Below are 19,972 nucleotides of genomic sequence, written 5' to 3' on the forward strand. Positions count from 1 at the left end.
TGATTGAATATAATTAGAACAGTAACAACTAAACACTCTGATTTAGAATGAAACTTTTCTCTATTTTGAACACACAAATACAATACGCAGATTTATTTGCTACAGTTTCTTGTCAAATCTATTATATAAATCAGAATAATAACCCCTATATGTAATGAAATGAAATACATAAACTAACATGCCCTCTCCTCTACTCTAGCTCTTTGACTATATGCAGGAAAAGAAGAACCCCTTTTCAATGTCATCGAACTTCATATTTAACACTTTCTCTTTGCTTGGCGGTGACTTTTTAGTTACCAATATAATCAATTCTTTCAAACACCAAGGACAACTAAAAGGTTTATCTTCATGTGATAATAATATTATTCCCTTTTCAAGTTAGAGGAAAACATAATTTTCTATCCCATGTATGATAAGTTTGATCGCTAAACAAATAATATGAAAAAAACCTCCAAATTCATCTATGTATAGTAAACAAAATCAGAAATGTACATCTTGGCAAGTAATATCACCAAGAAAGTCAAAATTCTTGAAATCTTTTAAGAAAGTAATTAGTAGATGTCATTCATATAGACAATCAGTAAATCCTGCATTTTCCCTCTATCTGGCATCTTTGTAGAAGCTTCATATATTAGTACCAAGACATCTTCAAATGCCTTTGGACTTTCTTGCATAGAAACAACACAGTCTTTAAGATCTTTTAAGAGATCTTCTGCTATTACAGTATGAGTAAGAAAAATGTGTATACTATTTTAGTCTTTGTAGTGCATTCAAGTGTCACCCATGCAAAGACATAACAACATTTACTTTAAAAATATCAAACTCATCTAATCCAAATGCAATAATAGTCATGTTTGGTCTTCCCAAAATAAAAAATTCTAGAAATTTTTTAATTCTATATATCTAAATATTAGCCTTGTTGAATGCTTTTTGAAAATTCCATGATTTTCTTCGTAGCCTCCAAATATCCTTCCTCACCAAAAGACATTATTCCTTCCTAGCTACTAGCAACCAAACCACCAGGTCTAATTCCAGCAATGACCACTCATGAGGAAATCCATAGCTTAACATTTAGGTATTGAGAAACTTTATCATATGCAAAATGAGCTAACTCTGGAATTATCATTTTTGGTTTCACAATTCCCTTCTTTGCTTTCATATAATCTCACGAAAATTTTACTACAAGCAATATACTTTATGTACCCCTTGAACTCATATAACAAAAATTTTTCCTTCCAGGTGTCTTTTCTCTACTACCAAGAATGCTTGAAGCCATTGCTACTACCTTCCCCTTAAAGCGTGCTATACTTGGGAAGATGTCCAGATGCAGTGGGTTTGTATGAGCAAACATGGAATATACTTCATTTATCAAGGAAAAGCATTCATCGTATTCACTCCCACCAATGTACACTATACTAGAGCACCTTCCCTTCCATTGTACAACTTTTTATTTCTCAAATTTTAGTTTTTCTAATACTCTGATGCCAAGTCTAGCCCTTGGAAGCTCAGTCCACCAGTTTTCTCATCCAAATTTTACACTAGATTGTAGCTTGGCCACACCCCATTCCTAGTGATTCTATATGCCTTGACTTTCATTCAAGTGAGGGAGGTTTCATTTATATATGGAATCTTTCGAGAAGATGACGTGGTCATCCCTGATACGATATGAGATGATGTTCCCAAGCCACTCCCTTGTGGAACCTTTCCCCACGTGCTTATTTCAAGTTGCATTAATAACATGTTTTGATCCAATTGACTGTGAAGACTAGTCACATTGACTACTACTTTAACCAAGAAAAATTGATCTTTCTCACAATATGGTGGAGCAAACAACCTGGGATCTTCAATATGTAATTGATTTCCTACATCATCACCTATTCGAATTCTAGTTCTTGCTTTTAAAACAATTTCTACACTAATTGGAAGAATTTCTTCCAAGTGAATTTCCATATTTAGGACACACCCAATTCTCTCTAGGCTCCATGGTGGAGTTTCACTCCAACCACCAACAAAATCAACACAAACTGGTAACTCCACTCTTGCATATTTTGACTAGAAGGGCTAGTTGGTTGTGAAGATTTATCATTTGAAGAATTTGATATCTGATATATGTTTCTAGCCATCAAGCACGAGTTTCATATCTTGGCTACTTGTACATTACTGTGTGTATATTAGAGGAACAAATTGATCCTTCCTTGAATAAGTTACACAATATTGAAATCCATTTAAGTTCTTTTATTGGTAAGCTCTCAATCTCATAGAACAATCTTATCCATATGCTACTCTGAATTCTGCACTATTGATATTGTTTGAGCAATAAGTTTCCATTATTCCACAGAACATTTCAATCACCTCCAATTTAAGTGTTGGAATAACTTATGTGTGCCTTTAGCCCTTCTTTCCTAGTATTAAGATATGTTTGCACACTCCTGCAAGTTCATAGGCATTTGAGTTTGTGGAACCAATGATAGCAATTCTGAATTATGCATATGATCTTTTAAACTAACAGTCTCATAATTTGAACTAGCAACTCATGCTCATGAAGTTGCACCTAAAGGATGGTCTTTTGAAACTGTAAGTTAGAATCTGCACTTTAAATTTTATTCTAAGCCAAGTGCTATATACATCTAAACTGTATATCATGCTTTGAGATTTGGGTTCACTGCTTGCACCAAATGCTATCTTCCTACAAGATGAAGCCTACAACACCATGATTAGAAAAATGAATAAACAAAATATTTACTTAATGGGTTGATTTGGAAGCTTAAAATTGGGGAATTAGAAGTATGCCTATAGCTATCTCTGAATGGGGATTATGTGCTGCAAAGTACATAAAGAATCTAGAATCTCAGGTTTCACAGAACATGCCTTATCCATTGGGCTACAAAGTCCAGCCACGAAGAGAGTAAAATAGAGTGGCTTGCAAAAAGGGTGGAGGGGAGCAAGGTAAAAGAACCTACCAAAATAGGAAGACAACAAACTACAAAAGTAGGGGAAGACTAAACTAAGCACACCCAAAACTGGAAAGCAAAACCTAACTACTATAGGTGAGGAGACCTCACCAATAGAATAGAGAACAAATAAGGGATCATACATGGCCATTGAATGGAATAGAGAAATATGATCCTTTCCAAAATAGAGGAATATGCTTCACCAGTTTGAAACAACACTGATAACCTTTGGCAACACCTTCATTGCTGAAAATAAGTCCAAATGTAATTTGTAGTATAGTAACCCACAAGACCTTTCCAAGTAACCATGCCTCATTATAAATTTTTGGTTCTTCTATTCTTTTTTGCACACCTCCTTTCATATGTTCAATCATCTTCTATGAAGGAGAAAAGTATTCACCAGATTCTGAATGCACTACTGGAACATAATCACATCTACTTACATCAACCATATCATCTTTAGTAGAGATATCAACAACTAAACCGTGATTGAGACTATTGGAGCATTTAAGAGATTCTAGAAATGAAATGACATCATACTGGTTAGAAGTATTCTCTTTAGCAACTTTAGGTTCTGGATTAACTGTGGAAAAAGATTCCTATGCAGCCATCATGGTTTGATCAACCTCCATTTGAAAACAAGAAGAACTAGGATCAAGCTCTTTATCTTCTTCATGATGTTGCAATACTTCATTAATATGTAGAAACTCTTCCTCACAATTTATTGCTACAACAACATTCTCAAGTTCGACAGGATGATCATCAAAACATATTGCAACCTTTTCATATGTATCCATATGATTAGGAAAACCCAATATTACGTTAGCCTGGAAAAAGAGTGGTTCTTGCATTGGATCTCTATTAGCTCTAATGGATGAAGAGTCAACCCTACCATGTTCTTCAATAACACTAGGGATTCCACCTTTTGATAGCACATCGGTCTTAGGATAATTTTTAGGAGGACAAATCTTTGCAGCATGATCCCCACTTATTTCTCTTAATCTACAATTGTTATCATTAGAAGAGGAGGAAAACATAGAAAGGTCCTCTCTTTCAACTCTTCTTACCATCTCTTCAAACATATTTTCAGATTTGGCAAAACATGATCTCACTTTCTCTTCAATACAAAATTCATCAAGAGGATTAATCATTGCATTTTCTTCAAGACAAATAGATTCTAACATAAGATCATTATCAACCTTTGCAAACTAAAAATCATTTTTTCTAGAATTTTCAATAAAGTTAAACTTTCCATGTTCTGGAAGTGTATTAACCATCAGATGATTTTTGAAATAAACTTCAACCAAAATTTTATCTTTATTTTCTTCAAATATGAAGCCTTTTAAATCAGGATTAAATGAAGACATGGGAAAAACTTCTTTGTCTACTTTTCTTACCAATTCTTTATCACTGTGAATGATGTCTTCATTTGCTGAAAATTGTGCTTCTGGAAACTAGGGTATCTCTTGCTCTCCAAAAATTGAACCATTGGTTGATATGGGCTCTTCACTTACTGGTTTTTCATTAGGCACATGGGCTGAATGATATATCCCCTTTCTTATCTGATCTTGAACATTAAAGTACCTTTGATGTACACACTTTAATAGCTGAGCAGATTGATGATCTTTAGAGGAATCTAATCATTTTTCTTTAGCTTTAGCTATACTTTGTTTAAATGTAGTCCAAAGGAAATGTAAATTGAAGTCACTTTTAGTATTTATTTCTTTGAATGTGGGTTTTTTTTGTGTTTTGTTTCTTGATTGAACTTCTTGTCCATTGAAGACTAAAAAATTGTAAGAGATGTGATCATGTGGGATCTTTGAAACTTCATCATCATCCACCTTTAGTTCCTTACTTGGCTGCAATGTCCTTTCTTTATAATGTTGCAACAATTTTGTTTTCACTTCCACCTCTTTTAGTAGGTGATATCTTGCACAGATACTTTTCCATAATAGAATAGTTGCATGATCTTCATTAACACTTAGGTTCATCTTTACTCCATGATTGACACTTTTTCTCCAAGTTTCAAACATATCATGCAACACAGGGTCAGTAGTGTGATGGAGTTCTATAAGGGAAGGATATGGTCTCCTTCCTTTCATCATTTTAATAGGCATGGTCCTTTTTTTTAATCAAAATAGTCACCAATCTTTGCAAGTTAGAGATAATAAAATTTAAAATGTAGACATTGGACTTCTCACCCAAAGTTATGAGAACCAAAATGGAGTCACCAATCTCTAGGTAGCAGAGATATCCATAACCACTGGGGAAGCAAAGATCAACACCAATTTTCTCCTCTATTTTTCCTTAGTAGAAACTTCCAATCATCAACTTTGAATTAATTTTTTCTTCAGCTGGTTGGGCTATAGCATTGGAAGCCTAATCCCTATGGCAAGCACCTTATCTCCACAAGATCAGTTATAAAAAGGGAAAACCATAAAAATATAACTTTGAAAGTTCTCCCCAATGGAGTTGCCAAAAATCTATTGGTAAATAGATTGTTCTTTGTTAAATAAATTGTCAAATGCTCAAATCTGAAAGAACAATTAGATGCCAATAGTTGGATAATCTATCAATCTCATGATAGATTATCCAACTGTTGGCATCTAATTGTTCTTTCAGATTTGGGCATTTGAGAGTTTATTTAACAAAGAATTATTTGTTTACCAACAAATTAGAATGACAATATAATATTCATTCAATATTTATTGATATGAATTGATATGTAAGTACACTAGGAGTGCTTGTATATCTTCTATAATGCATAGGAGTCAGAAACATGATAAGTTATACAACTTGGCACATGTCCACCAGATATGGGTTATCCTCCATTAAGCATAGGAGTAAGTATGATGATGAGAGGATAAGCCTACAAAGGTGTAGCACACAAAATTATGTTGTAGACACCATGTGCTAAAATAGGAGTGTGAATAACTATGTTGTCTACATGAAAACTTAGTTAATTATGCAAATTCCAGTGTTGTAGACACCATGTGCTAAATTAGATTTTCTTACTTTAGTGTTGTCAACATGACAACTCATGAGAGTATGCAAACTCCTAAGTGTCTCACCTAAATAAATAGTAAAATAATGCAATAAAAAATAATAATGCATTAACCTAAGTAAACTTAAGTAAAGTATACTAAGTAAATACTTATTTACTCCAACACCTTGAATGCATCTCATTTAGTACTCTTTTTGATTTTTCTTGTTTATTGCACTTTAAAAGTATACCTTCAAAATTTCTCCACTATAGACCTCCTTTGACAATAACGTATCTAACTAAATACAACTTTATAGTTCTCTTCTCATTGTGAGTCAAATGGGGTGGAGCTTGCATATGTCATAGATAGTAGATCACATTTTTGTACCAGTCACATTGATCCATATCACATGTATTAGAACTAGGGTCTTCATCTATAACATTTATTTTATTAGCATCTAGATTTTATTGGGCTATTAATTTAGCTAGTCTTTGATCTCTTACCAATTTGGTAATTTGGATATCTATATTAAATTTGTGGATTCTATCGATCCATCTGCACCTTCTACCAAACACCTCTTGCTAAGAAAAAGTGTCCTTTACTATTGCACTAGGTACAAAGGCAATAGAAACAACACCAACTAGGAAACACCTTAAAGCCTTGACAAATTTAACAAGTGCATATGCTTACTTCTGATTGAATTTGTACTTAAGTTCTACTAGCTGAAGAGATTTGCTAAAATATACTATAGCTTGTTCATGTCCACCCTTATTTTTCTATAACAGGACTACAACTATAGTATGGAAAGATGCAAAAGAAGAAATATGCATAGGCTTGCCATGTTAGGCATCCTAAGAACTAGTGCATTCTTGATAGTAGTTGTAATTTCTTAGAAAGTAATAGTAGGCTCACCTTCCCAACTAATAGTTGCCCCTTTCTTGATCATTTTGGAAATTGTTTTACTAAGCTCAGTAAAGTGTGGCACACATATCCTTAATAAATTTACTTGTCCAAAGAAGGATTGTATACCCTTGAGATTCTTGGGCCTTGGTACCTTATCAATTGCTGCTACTCTATCAGGGTCAATCTTAACCCCCTCTTTTGAAACTATATGACCTATAAAATTCCCCTATGTAACCCCAAAAGTACATTTATTTGGGTATAAGAAACTCCATATTCTAAATGTTTTCTGTTGGAACTCAAAATTGAAGCCCTGATTTTGAGTACCATTCTAAAAATCAAGCCCTATAAGCACTTTTTAATGCATGTGTACCTGATTGTCATTTTGAATCCCAAGAGGTTTTTAATGTTTCTAAAACCTTTTATTCAACATCTCCACTCATCCCATGAAGATAAATTATCATTTTGAGTCATTTCGTGAAGTTCCATATAGAGCAACATTCAGATCTGTATTTTTTCTCGTGTCAAACAGCAATAGGAGGCCTAGTTTGCAATTGAATATCTTGTACCTAGTAATGTTTCATGACTTACCACTCTGGGAATATTTAGTATCTATATTAGAGAACCTATGTTTTATATTTGGAGTCATTTAGATATGTTTTGAATAGGTTTTGAATCCCTCAAAGTTGGTTATTTATTGTTGTCATGTTGATGCTAATTGTTTAGAATTCTAGGAGGTCTTGTTTGACTCGTTATAATTTTAACCCAGTTCACCAAAATGAGAAAATTATTTTTTTCATTGCATTATAGAGGTCATAGGCTTGTTATTTTTCTAATTTGAGGTTATGAAGAATATGTTTGATCAGTTTTTGAACACAATTCCATTTGCAATTTGTTAAGTTTGACTCATGTCATAAAGTGCAGATTGGTTGGTATCCCTATTTGGGATGTTGTAACTATGAATTAGTGATAGGTGAGATTGAATGGATTTCATTTTTGCATTCTAATTTTAAAATTATTTAAGTGTGCCCATTTTCAAGTCTTGAAAAATTTCTCTACACACTTTCCTAGGTCTATTCAGTTTGCAAAAACCACTTTTCTGCCAGTGTTTCCAATTTGCAAATCTAAGTAAACTACTTTGACTACCCGCAAAATGGGTCCAGTTATTCATCATGAGCCCAAATCATAGATTTATACTCTCCTTATGATAGTGAACTAGTGCCCTAGTTTTTGTCCCCCCAAGTGTCAGTTTGCCCCATATTCAAAGCCAAAATAGAATGTGATTTATGGTTTTCTAACATGTTTTCTTGCAGGTAGTTCTAAGAGGGAAACTTTGACAGTCAATATCTTTTGACTAAAAGTTCATCATGAGATGAGATTTGGTAGGGTGCAAGAATGTAGAACAAGGAATTAGTAGGTTTGATTTTAGAACCCAGTCAATTGTTTTGGTTAGTTTTTAAAGCCAGGCAGAGGGCCCCTTCACATGAAATTGAAAAGTTATAGAAAATAGTAAGCTTAGATCTAAATGATATGATAGTGATTGAATTTAAATAAAATTAGTATTAGGTGATTAATGGATTAATTTGACATTTTAGTATTTAAATATGAACTTTTTTTAGTCAAACCCACTTTTGGGCTTGACTAAATGGTATTAACTTGATAAAATGTTTTGAGGATTGAAAGTCTTTGTGGGGACATTACATTGATTAAAATAATTTTAATTTTAATGTAGTTGAACACCTTTCAAAGTTGATAAAAAGAATAAAATAACAATGAAAGGGGATATTAAAAACAAGATTAAAGAGGAGTGACATGAAACTTAAATGAATCAATTAGTTTTGTGTTACCTTTTTATGACTATAACAGAAATGGAACCCAAATATGGAGGTAACCAAGAGTACCTTTCGATGAAATATATTCAAAAGAGGAACTACTTAGGAATAGGAGAGGCATTGAACAAGAGAAAGGACACAAGCAAAAAGAAAGAAGATTATTTGAAAATAGTAAGAGGAGAGCAATTTTCCGTTAAAGAGGAGGTATGCACAACAAATGTTTCATACAAGGGTGGTCTATTATAAAGAACATTAAATAACCCAACTTGCTCCCAAATTCTAAACAAAATGATTGAATCATGTTCAATTGTTCTAATTCTTAATACAAATTCTTCTTCTTATCATGGAAAAAATCAAGTGACATAAATTGTGAAGGAGGATAAGCATATGTTCTTGAATTTTTCACTTCCTTTTGTCTGGTATATAAATTAGTGAATGTGATGAAGAAATCTCCATTTCAATTGAAGGACATCGATTGACCATGGTGGTATTAAATAAATTTGTGATTCTTGTGGTATAATGTGCTTAAAAATTTCCTTAGAAGGGTTTCTCTTTCTTGCTACGAGTCTAGAAGGAATTTTTCATGTTGGATACAACTCTCCCTAGTCAAATGGCTTTGCGTACACCTACCAGCTATGTGTTGATGAATCTTCTTAATGCTACTTATGACTAAGTCCCCTTCACAGTTGCCCCATTTAGTGGATTTATTTTTGAAACCATCTATGGAGGCATGCTAATGGTGCTATATGATTTCCTAAACTTGATGCCTAATCAAATAGAATAGAGAAAGTGTTTTTTCTACCTTATTATTTGATTTCCCATCAAAGCCATTAGAAGGATTTAGGTGAGATATTTGAGTGGAATCATATGAGGCATGTGAATTTTGCTAAGAAGGCACCATGTTTTAATTGGTAGAAAATTAGAGAGGGAGATTTGTGTGCAACATTGAGCTTTGCTGATTGGTAGCTTGATGTGTGCTACCACTTAAAAGTTAAATGATCCCTATTGAAGTTTAATCTTTAAGTTTAGAATGCATGGAGGGAGAACACACCATGAGAAGGAGCTTAAGACTAAATTTTTTTTCCCAAAATATCAAAACTAGTGATTTCTTTGTGCAGGGTGACTTAGATAAGAAGCATTGTTGAGAATATGATTCAAAGTTTTTGTCCCACATAGGTCCTATGGTGAATTCTTTATATCTTTAAGTATCAAACCACTCAACTCATAAGTCTCTTAAAGAAATGTGGTTTTTGGAAGGTAAACTCACATTATGGGATCTGACTAGCTTGGTGACCTCAAACAAATTTTGACCAAACACATGTAGACCAAAGTAATGATGTGGACTCACTGACCAACCAGAAGTTGACAAATGGTAGATTATTGATTGAGATAGATGAACTACAAATTGACAAGTCCCAGTGCATGGATCAAATGGTTGAACTGGGAGGTGACATGGCAATGGACTTCAAATGTGGCATAGAAACTAGGGTGTTGATGTGGCACGAGGTGGACACATGTCACAAGGGTGCATTCCCACATGTGACGTGGTAGCTATTGACTGTGCATTTGGGGATGCACCTAGTCAACACATGGCAATGAGCCCTTGTCAATAGTAACATGGTAGGTGTAGTTCTCAACCAATAGAAAGATTCCATGTGGCACCCAAGTGGTGGGTATAAGATGACAAAGCATAATCTAATGAATCACATGTTGACACATGTCAGGGCTAGTCAAACTAGTTTGACCTAGATGAAAATTCTAGAGGAAAAATAAAAAGTTATAAAATAATATTTATTAATTGTCCTACTATTTATAAACATGTAGATTTTTATTTTATTTTTAAAAAGGATATAACCTAAAGTTTCAACTTTAGAACATTTTAAATTTTTGCATCAGATTTAAAATACAAGATGTAGACTTGAGACCCCTGCCAAGGAGTGTGTCTTTCAAAATGAGATTCTGGGTATTTCCAATGCACGAAGATAACACTATTATATATCAAAGAAATAGGGAGAGAATTAATTTTCAATTTTTGGAGCTTATTTTTGCATAGGAAGCCACTTGTTCAAGTTATGTGAGGATTTGCCTCAAGTTTCCATTCTTCAGTTTCATTCACTTGGGGTAGTTTAGATTTGATTTCCAGTGAAATGGTGAACTAAATGAGTGTCAAAGGTAGTATGAATGTAGTTAGGGAAAAATTTTGTCACCTATAAGTTAGTTGAATCAAGGTATTATCAATATTTCAAATACATATCAGATATTTTGGAAACACAAGGGGTTTTCATCATTCATAAAGATATTTTCAAGTTTTTTATAGAATAATTATGAAAATCATATTAGATTTCATGGGTAGAAAGATGAGAGATATTTTAAAGTAGTAAGGAATGAGGATTCAAGTGGACACATGTCACTTCTAAATCAGATCCAAGATTTCATTCCTCTCCTATATCTTTCTCTTTCTCATTCATGGTAAGGGTTGGTAGTTTTCATTGTGAGACCAAGGGTTCCAATTTTGATGCATTTCATGACTGTGATACCATTCTTTAGCATATTTCTCTTGTATGAACAATAGTAGTTAAGCTAATATAGCTAGTTCTAAACTATGTAGTGGTTTTATTAATTGTTTTACATGCATCTAAATGTATAATTTCAAAGAAATGAATACAAATGAGAAAGAATCTCGTTAATTTCATTTTGATTCTCATCTTATATCTTTGTAATCTACAATCTTATGTGATTTAGGAACAAATATCTAAAACCCATTTACATCCCCTTAATGTTGTATGTCTAATATATTCTTCTATTAGAACAAAGGGGCAAGTAAATGCTTGATTTATTTGACAGGGTTGCTGGTTATTTGAGAAGGATATTTCATGAAAATGAGGTTTTTATGAGCATTGATCTCTGATTCACAAAGTCATAAGATAAATATGATATCTTGATGTATGGAATATGTGATTGGTATTATAGAAGTATGTGCATAATTCATGGAATTGTCCAATGGATAAGGCACTGATTAGCTACAAGATCAACTTGTTCTTACTCTTGCATTTTTGGGGTTTTGCAGAAATCAAATTTAATCAATCATCCATTTCCCTTTCCTTTTAAGAGCTAAAATGATGCCCTCACTTAGATTATCAAATTTATTAGGCCATTTTATTAGCTATTTCATGTCTAGGATATTTGCATAAGTGTTAGAAAATTAAGGGTTTTATCTACTTTGTTATATTCAAATGTATGTTTCAGCATTGGTACCATATAAGTGAATATGAGGTCCACTTGCCTAGGTTTTGTAGAGCCTAAAGTAGAAGAGGAGTCTAGCCTTATAGTTGTCTTGGTGTCTACAAGGGTATGTTAAAAATTGGAAGTAGCTATCCCTAGATGGATTTTGTTCTCATTGGGTAATTTGAAATCGTAATGTTTCAAAACATCAACATTTGTAATGATCTTTAGCCCTCTTTGAATATGCAATTAATTCATCTTAATATAGATCCATAAACTTATCAATATAATAATCAAAAACTACATCCATGGCCCTCTAAAATGTTGCCCCTATATTAATTAAACCAAAAGGAATTCTTACATACACATATGTTCCCCATGGTGTAGTGAAGGTTGTTTTGAATTGTTCTTTTTCATCCATAAGGACCTAATTGTATCCTGAGAAACATTCATCATAGAAATTAGCTTTGAACTAGTAATTTGTTGTAACATAGCCTCCATATTAGGAAATCCATAGTTATTCTTCAAAGATGCAATATTCAAGTTTCTAAAATAAACAAAAATCCTAATATCACTATTTTTTTTCTAACTCGTACCAAGTTAGGTACCCATGAAGAATGCCTAATTGGTTTTGTTATCCCCCATTTGTAAGTTTCATAAGTTCCTCTTGCATCTTAGAGGCTAAAGTGGGATTCATAGGTCTCTACTTTTGTCTCATAGGTTTAACATCTTCCTTGAGAGATACTAAATGCTGGAAAAAAATCTTTCCTATAAGCTTTAAGGTCATCATATGACCATGAAAAAACATGTCTAGATCTTCTTAACAAATTTATCAAAGATTTCCTAATTTCAGGGGATAAGGTTTTTCCAATTTATGTCTTTTTGGAAGCTTCACTAGTGCCTAGATTGACTTCTTCGAGCTTTTGTGGCTTTTGATTTATGACCTCTGACTACACTCTATCCTTATTATCAAAGACATTCTCCAAGACAACTAGTCCCTTAGGTACTTTAATGGTTTTTAACTGTAAGATCTCTTGACCAAGAATTTTCTCCTTTCCATTTTTTGTTTCTATCCAAGCATGACAGTTCTTTTCTTGGCCACAATACTTGTCTTTATTTAGAAGAAAATTCAAGACATCCTTATCATCCTCAAAAACTTACCAATTTTCCACACTGTTAGGAATAGATGGTCTATTTTGTACTTCAATTTCAGAGACACCAAAAAATGATATCTTGTGTAGCTTAATAGCTGTATTGGACAATAGATCAACCATCTTGTTATTATTTCTATCCCTCTAAGAAATGCCAAAGGCATCAAATGATTCCATCTGGTCCCAAACAACATTCCTATATTGTTTTAGCCTTTTGTTCTTAGAGACATACATCTCCTTCACTTGAGACACAATCAAATTAGAGTCACCAATAACATGCAACCTTTTGATTTTATGATTAGCAACCACTTTTAACCCTAGCAATAGTGCCTCATATTCTACAATGTTATTTGTGCATGAGAAGTTTAAAGTAAATGAATACTTGAATGTATTTGTTTATGGAGATATAAACACAACTCCGCTACCTAAGCCCTCTTTAGAATTGGCACCATCAAAAATATAGTCCAAAGGCTTTGAGATTCTGCACAATTGGTTACTTCTTGTCCTATGAGTGGGAGAAGTTTCTCAATTTCATGAATAACAAGTTCTAATCTAAAAGCATTTACCTTGGTATCCAAAAAACATGTAACATCTTTATCTATATTCTCTTCAAATATATGTGTTACCCTTGGTTCTCTTTCAACTTTGATAGAATTTTCCCTTATATGGAAAGTAGCATATGATAAATCAAATTAGAGGCTACCTCCCATTGTAGCACTCCACTTCTTAGAGAGAAACATTCCATAATGGGGAGGAATATCAACTTTGAGGATAGTCATAAACAACTCTACATTAGGATAAGAATCAAGTTTAAAACGTAAGGCATTGACAATACCTATGATAGGTACTTCTCTAGCATCCATTGCTCTACATCTACCCTATTTGGTTTCTACCTCTATATTAAGGGCCTCCATAACCTTGAAGGCATAATATTGTTAAATGCACCAGAGTCAATCATAAAGTTTTCAAAGTTCTACTATTTGTAACTAGACTGAGGAAAAAGGGACCAATATCTTGTAGATAGGCTATAGATGAATTGTCCAAATACATTTTTGGTATTTTAGATATGATTCCCTTGTCCTCTTTGTATTTTATTATAAGTGATGTGTCAGATGATAAGACTATTGATTCTTGTGTGACAACATTATTATTTCCTATCCCCTCCAACCAAGAGAAAGCCTTATTTTATTGTTCCTCGATCCTAAACTTTTTGATAAAGGTACATTGATAGTAGTTTATGATAACATTGAAATCATGTCAACAATATCATAATTGGTAGGCCTAATAGAAATACATATGGCCACATGCATTTGAACAATAGGAAATTCCTTTTGCTTCAAGATATCAGAATCCGATTTCTTTTTCTTATACGCTTGCCTTGACAGTTTCAACTCCTTGAAATTGAACATCTTTCTTTGGATCCCACTTCTTTCTTTTGTTATCATTTAGCTTGGAAGTCTCAAGAATGTCCTCCTCATTTTCATTTTTGATCTTCGTAGTAGTATCTTTGATAAAAATAGCAACTAGCTTAGCTGGAGCATTATTAACAATCTGATTTCTTAGATTGTAAGTACTATGGATTTGAGACACCATCTCTTTGGTAATTCTATCAATCTCTTCATTGGAAGACTTTCTCAAAGTTATATAATCTATCTCTGTCAATGTGTTTCATATAGTGCTTTCATCCTAGTCCTCAATATCAAAAAATACCTGCTAATGTTGCATCTGATATACATTTCTCTGGTCTACAAAATCAATGTCAAATTCCTTTATGTTAGACTCCTCATTATTGTCACGAAGGTTGATCATATTTCATGTCACATCCTCATTATTTTCTTTGTTAAGGTTTTAATTGACTCTACAACACCCCCAAGATCAAATGAAAGGCTAAGATAACTTCCACAAGAGATTGGCAAGACAATTGCATGAAGATGAAAGAATTCTATTATTGATAATGGAATTTATTGACATCCAATGGATTGATTTGAAATGTACATAATAGGCCTTCTTATACAGGAGAGGTGATAAGAGACAATGATAAGGAGAAGATAAGCTATCACCCACACAAGGTGGAATCACATGTCCATGAAAGGTGGATCATTCTCCCTTATGTAATGAAGTATGTGCAATGATGAGGATGATAATGTTATATTTACACTAAAGGTGGAATGAGATAACAACTATGACCACCTAGAGTGGAAGTCTCCTACACCATGTGTTTAATTAAGGTGGAAACTCCTAAGTGTCTCAATCGCAAACTACTATGAAATGCATTATCGTAAGTAAGCTTAAGTAAGTGGAATTAATGAATATTTAATTACACCAACAGCCCCCTTAAGTCCAACCTAGGGGAATGCACATAAACTCACAATGCAAAATGGGTCTTGGCTACTAGTGTATTCTCTCATAAAGTGGAGAAAGAGAGAAAACCTCATATGGGAATAACCCTCCTCTAAAAAGAGAGATGAAAAAAAGATGCATGGATGGATGGAGTACTCAAGACCCCCCAAAAATTTAATTCATCATGTATATACAAAGAATGATCCCCCATAAGAAGGAAATAAGAAGACATGATATCCCTACCATAATGAAGAAGCTCCAATGTAGATGAAGAGTACCTTCAAGAAAAATATAATCCAATGCCTACAAGAAACATGTATCTCCTTAGAAAGAGATAAATACGTCAAAATATGAAGAAGCCACTCCATTTAAAAAGTGAAGAAGAAGGAAGAAGGACTCTGTGTATGCATCTCTGAAGACTAAATAGGTCTCTCCAAGCTCAAAGATTCTATCACACCATCAAGTTGACCTATGAGATGTGAAAAATCAATAGAACATGAGGAGCTAGGAATTCAAATCTCTAAAGAAGGTGAAGAAGTATCTCAAAGAGAAATTTCCTTAGATGTATTAAGAAAATCTATATAATGAGATTCATCTAAAATTGCATTAAGGAATTTATCCCACATTACAAGATCTAAACCATAAAGATCATCTAAATAATAGAGTTCATGTCTAAAGAAGAAAGAGGTGAAAGAGTAGGAAGTTCAACACTTGTCTCAAGAACAAAATGATTCACGTGTCTAATGTTCTCCTCACATGAATTATTCACCCTTGATAAAGGGTTAGGTGCATCATGAATATCATCATCATTATCAACAAAATGTGCAAAAGAATACAAGCATGATGTATGATCAACAACTCCCATAGCTATGACATCTCTAGTCTCCATGTCCCTAATATAGACATAATTAGGAGTGAACTCAAAAATTTTACTTTCTGCCCCATGAGTAATTTGGTCAATGGAAAGGATATTAGTGGTCAAGGATGGTACACAAAAAACATCATTAAATTTACCCTCTTCCATAGGAAGAGAACCTTTCCCACAAACCTTCATGTATGCATTATTACCCATCAATATAGGTGGAGAAGTACAAGGCTCAATATAAGAAATCATATCCATAGAAGATGAAATATGATGTGATGCACCTAAATAAAGAAGCCATTTACCTTGCTTAGGATGTGTGGAAGAAATGAGTGCTTGTCCTTTTCCTCTAAATGATGATGTAGATGTAGTAGCTATCTGATATTGAGAAGAAGGAGAAGACACTGATGGTGGGAATTGAATATTATTCTTTTGAAGAATGTGAGTAAGCTCATCAATCTTCTTATGGAAACATTTATGCAATGAGATCACTTTGTTCAGATGTAACATGCCTCCAATGAAATACTTGATCATAGAGTTAGATTTTCCAAACAACTTTCTTCTCATTTGGGAAATGCACTAACTTACCCTCCCTTCCCTAATCATTGATTATGAATGAATTCATTAGATTGCTTTTGAATGCCCATCTAGCTGTACACAAAGGAATAGATGAGAAGAGAAGTTCCTTAAATGCAATCTAGACATAGACATGACATCACATTGACTCAACCCTAATCCTAGAAGTTTGAAAAATATAGGGAGCTGAAATCATGGAAACAATATGTTATCCAAAATTCTCTTCACATTGTCCATCTTGGTTGACAAATCAACTTGTCTCAGTTCAATAGCACTAGATATCTTATCCATGACCTTAGTGTGAAACTTATTCTCATACCTGAAATGTCCCCTTTCTTATTTTATATGATATTTAAAGCCTCTAATCAGGTTTTTAAAATCAAACAACTAATATTTCAAAGATTCACCAGTTTCTCAATAAAACCCAAATCGAGTATGCCCGAAATAGTGCCAAAAACTTCATAGCTTCAAATATTATTAATAAATCTGAAAGTGGGATTTTTTTATAGAAATTTCACTAGAATAATGTCCTACAAAATAAAATTTCCATATCTATATAGCATTTACACAACAGCTCCCAAACGGAGGACAAAAACAATGCTCATCAGGCTCTTGAAAATAATACAAAATAGCCCAGAAACACCACAAAAACACTAATAATATATCACAGAAGTATAAACAAAACTAAATAAATGTATTCAGCTCTATTTTAACATCTTAATATCTGAAATACATCAGCAACCCAAACTGATATGAAATACTCAACCAGAAACACCAAACTCTTACAAAAACACACCCGAAAACTCACAAATTTGCACTATTCAACACAAGGGAAAACTCTACATGAGCTTGCACATGGAATGAATTTAAACTCCCATAATTAGCCTTCCTAGAAACCTACAAGCTCCCATCCTTGGGTCTCCTTCTCCCTAGGTTTGGAAGCCTCTGAAGAACAACAAAGCAATGAGCAAAAATCAAGTTCTGGAATGAGCCCAAAATGCCTTCAAATCCCTTAAAAGAGGGCATAACCCTAACTCACGTCCAAGAGGGGTTAATAAAACATATTTTAATAATAATTTTAATTTATTAGTCCATTGGTTTCCAAAGATTAGCCCCTTTTGCCGAAACTTCACCTTTTTGAGCCTGCCTGCCTTAGCAAAGATTATTATTTTTAATTATTTGAAAAGGGGACATGAAAAGTCCTCCTCTCCCAAATATTGCTTGTCCTCAAGAAATGAAGGTTGGAATGCTCAAGAATATGTGCTCCTTCTCAAGTTGCATCCTCCAGTGGTAATCCTTTCCATTTGACCAAATGCTCTATGATGCTCCTATTTCTCAATCTTTTCTCTCTTGTATCCAAAATCTCTTCTGGTATCAAAAATAATTTCCCTTCATCATCAAAAGGTGGTAATTCTATAGATACTATGGTTTTCTAGCCTAGAACCTTCTTTAGGAAAGATACATGGAAAAAATTATGTATTTTTTTGTTTGGTGGGAACTCCAATTCATAAGCTAGCTCTCCTACCTTCTTGATGATCTTATAAGGACCATAGAACTTTGGCTTGAGTTTCTTTGCCCACTCCTCTTCAAGGTTCTTTGCTTATATGGTTGCAACCTGAAACATACCAAATCTCCCACCTCAAAATACCTTTTAGTCCTTTTCCTATCAGCATACAACTTTTTTTGGTTCTGTGCATGTTGTAAATTATCCTTGAGGGACCTTATTATGTCTTGGATTTGCTTGATGAAATCACTTACTGTAGGTACTCTACTACCTGAAAGTACTAGATCAACGAAGGAAAGGGAATCATAACCATAAAGAGCATGAAAAGGAGGCATACCAACAGACATGTGATGAGATGTATTGTAACAATACTCCCCTAGGTGCAACCATTTCACCCAAGCATGTTGTTGATTTGAAACATAGTTCCTCAAATATCCCTCTATCCATTTATTAACTATCTCTATTTGTCCATCTATTTGAGGGTGATAGCTAGTACTAGGAGTGAGTTTAGTTCCTACCAAATGAAAGAGCTCCTTCCAAAAAGAGCTGAGGAATCTACTATCTCAATCATTGACAATATTTCTAGGCAAGCCATGTAATCTAAAAATTTCCTTGAAGAACAATTCGGCCATTTGTGATGCCTTGAAATCAGATGTGCTAGGAAAAAATGTGCATACTTAGTTAGTCTATCTACCACCACATATATGCAATCCTTACCTTGAACCTTTGGCAACCTAGTGATGAAGTCCATATAAATAATTTCCCATTTTTGTGTAGGAATAGGAAGTGGCTACAACAACTCTGTAGAAAAATTTTTCTCACTCTTGCTTTGTTGGCATACCATACATTCCTAAATGTGTTTAAGGACATCCTCCTTCATACCCTTGAATGAAAACTGCTCTTGAATTTTCCTGTATGTCTTGAAGTATCCTTGATGACCAGCTAAAGGTGTGTCATGAAAGGCCCTCAATATCCTCTCCTTAGTTTTTGATCCTGGCACTAAGAAGATCTTGTTCTTGTAATAAATCAATTCATCAACAACCTTGTACCTATTATCATCCACTAACTTATCCAAAATCTTGGTAGCAAAGGAATCTTTAGCATACTCTAAAATTATGGAGACTTTCCAATCAGTAGAGATAGATGTTAAGGAACACAGAGTGGGCTTTCTTGAGAGAGCATCAGCAACCACATTATTCTTTCCTTTCATGTATTCAATATCAAAATCATAAGCTTGCAATTTTCTTATCCATTTTTGTTGGCGATCATTCAAATCCCTTTGGTTCAAGAAGAACCTAAGGCTATTATGGTCTATCTTTACAATGAATCTCCCACATACCAAATATTGTCTAAACTTATGAAGTGCATGCATGATTGCTAACATTTCCTTATCATAAATGGAGTAACCTTTCTTTGATTGATTTAGTTTTCTACTCTCAAATGCTATTGGATGTCCCCAACCCTTATACCTTCTCTAGAAGCATCACATTCAACAACAAAAGGTAAAGAGAAATCTAGAATTGCAAGCACAGGGCATGAACTCATTACCTCCTTAAGCTTATCAAATGTTTTTTGTGCCTCTTCTATCCAAAAAAAAGCTCCTTTCTTTCTCAAAATAGTCAAGGGGGAAGAAAGCTGAGAAAATCCCTT

The 19,972-nt window shown here is 33.7% G+C and overlaps 2 pseudogenes; both read right to left on the minus strand.

Annotated features, from left to right (window-relative positions):
- Positions 1–551: 551 nt before the first annotated feature.
- Positions 552–1,039, minus strand: LOC149580414 (sphingosine-1-phosphate lyase pseudogene; annotated as a pseudogene).
- A 6-nt stretch (positions 1,040–1,045) lies between these two features.
- On the minus strand, positions 1,046–14,633 carry LOC149580415 (sphingosine-1-phosphate lyase pseudogene; annotated as a pseudogene).
- Positions 14,634–19,972: the final 5,339 nt, after the last annotated feature.

Source organism: Cupressus sempervirens, chromosome 1 (assembly GCF_028749045.1).
Source record: "Cupressus sempervirens isolate cs-2001-9-10 chromosome 1, ASM2874904v1, whole genome shotgun sequence".
Classification (NCBI taxonomy): Eukaryota; Viridiplantae; Streptophyta; class Pinopsida; order Cupressales; family Cupressaceae; genus Cupressus; species Cupressus sempervirens.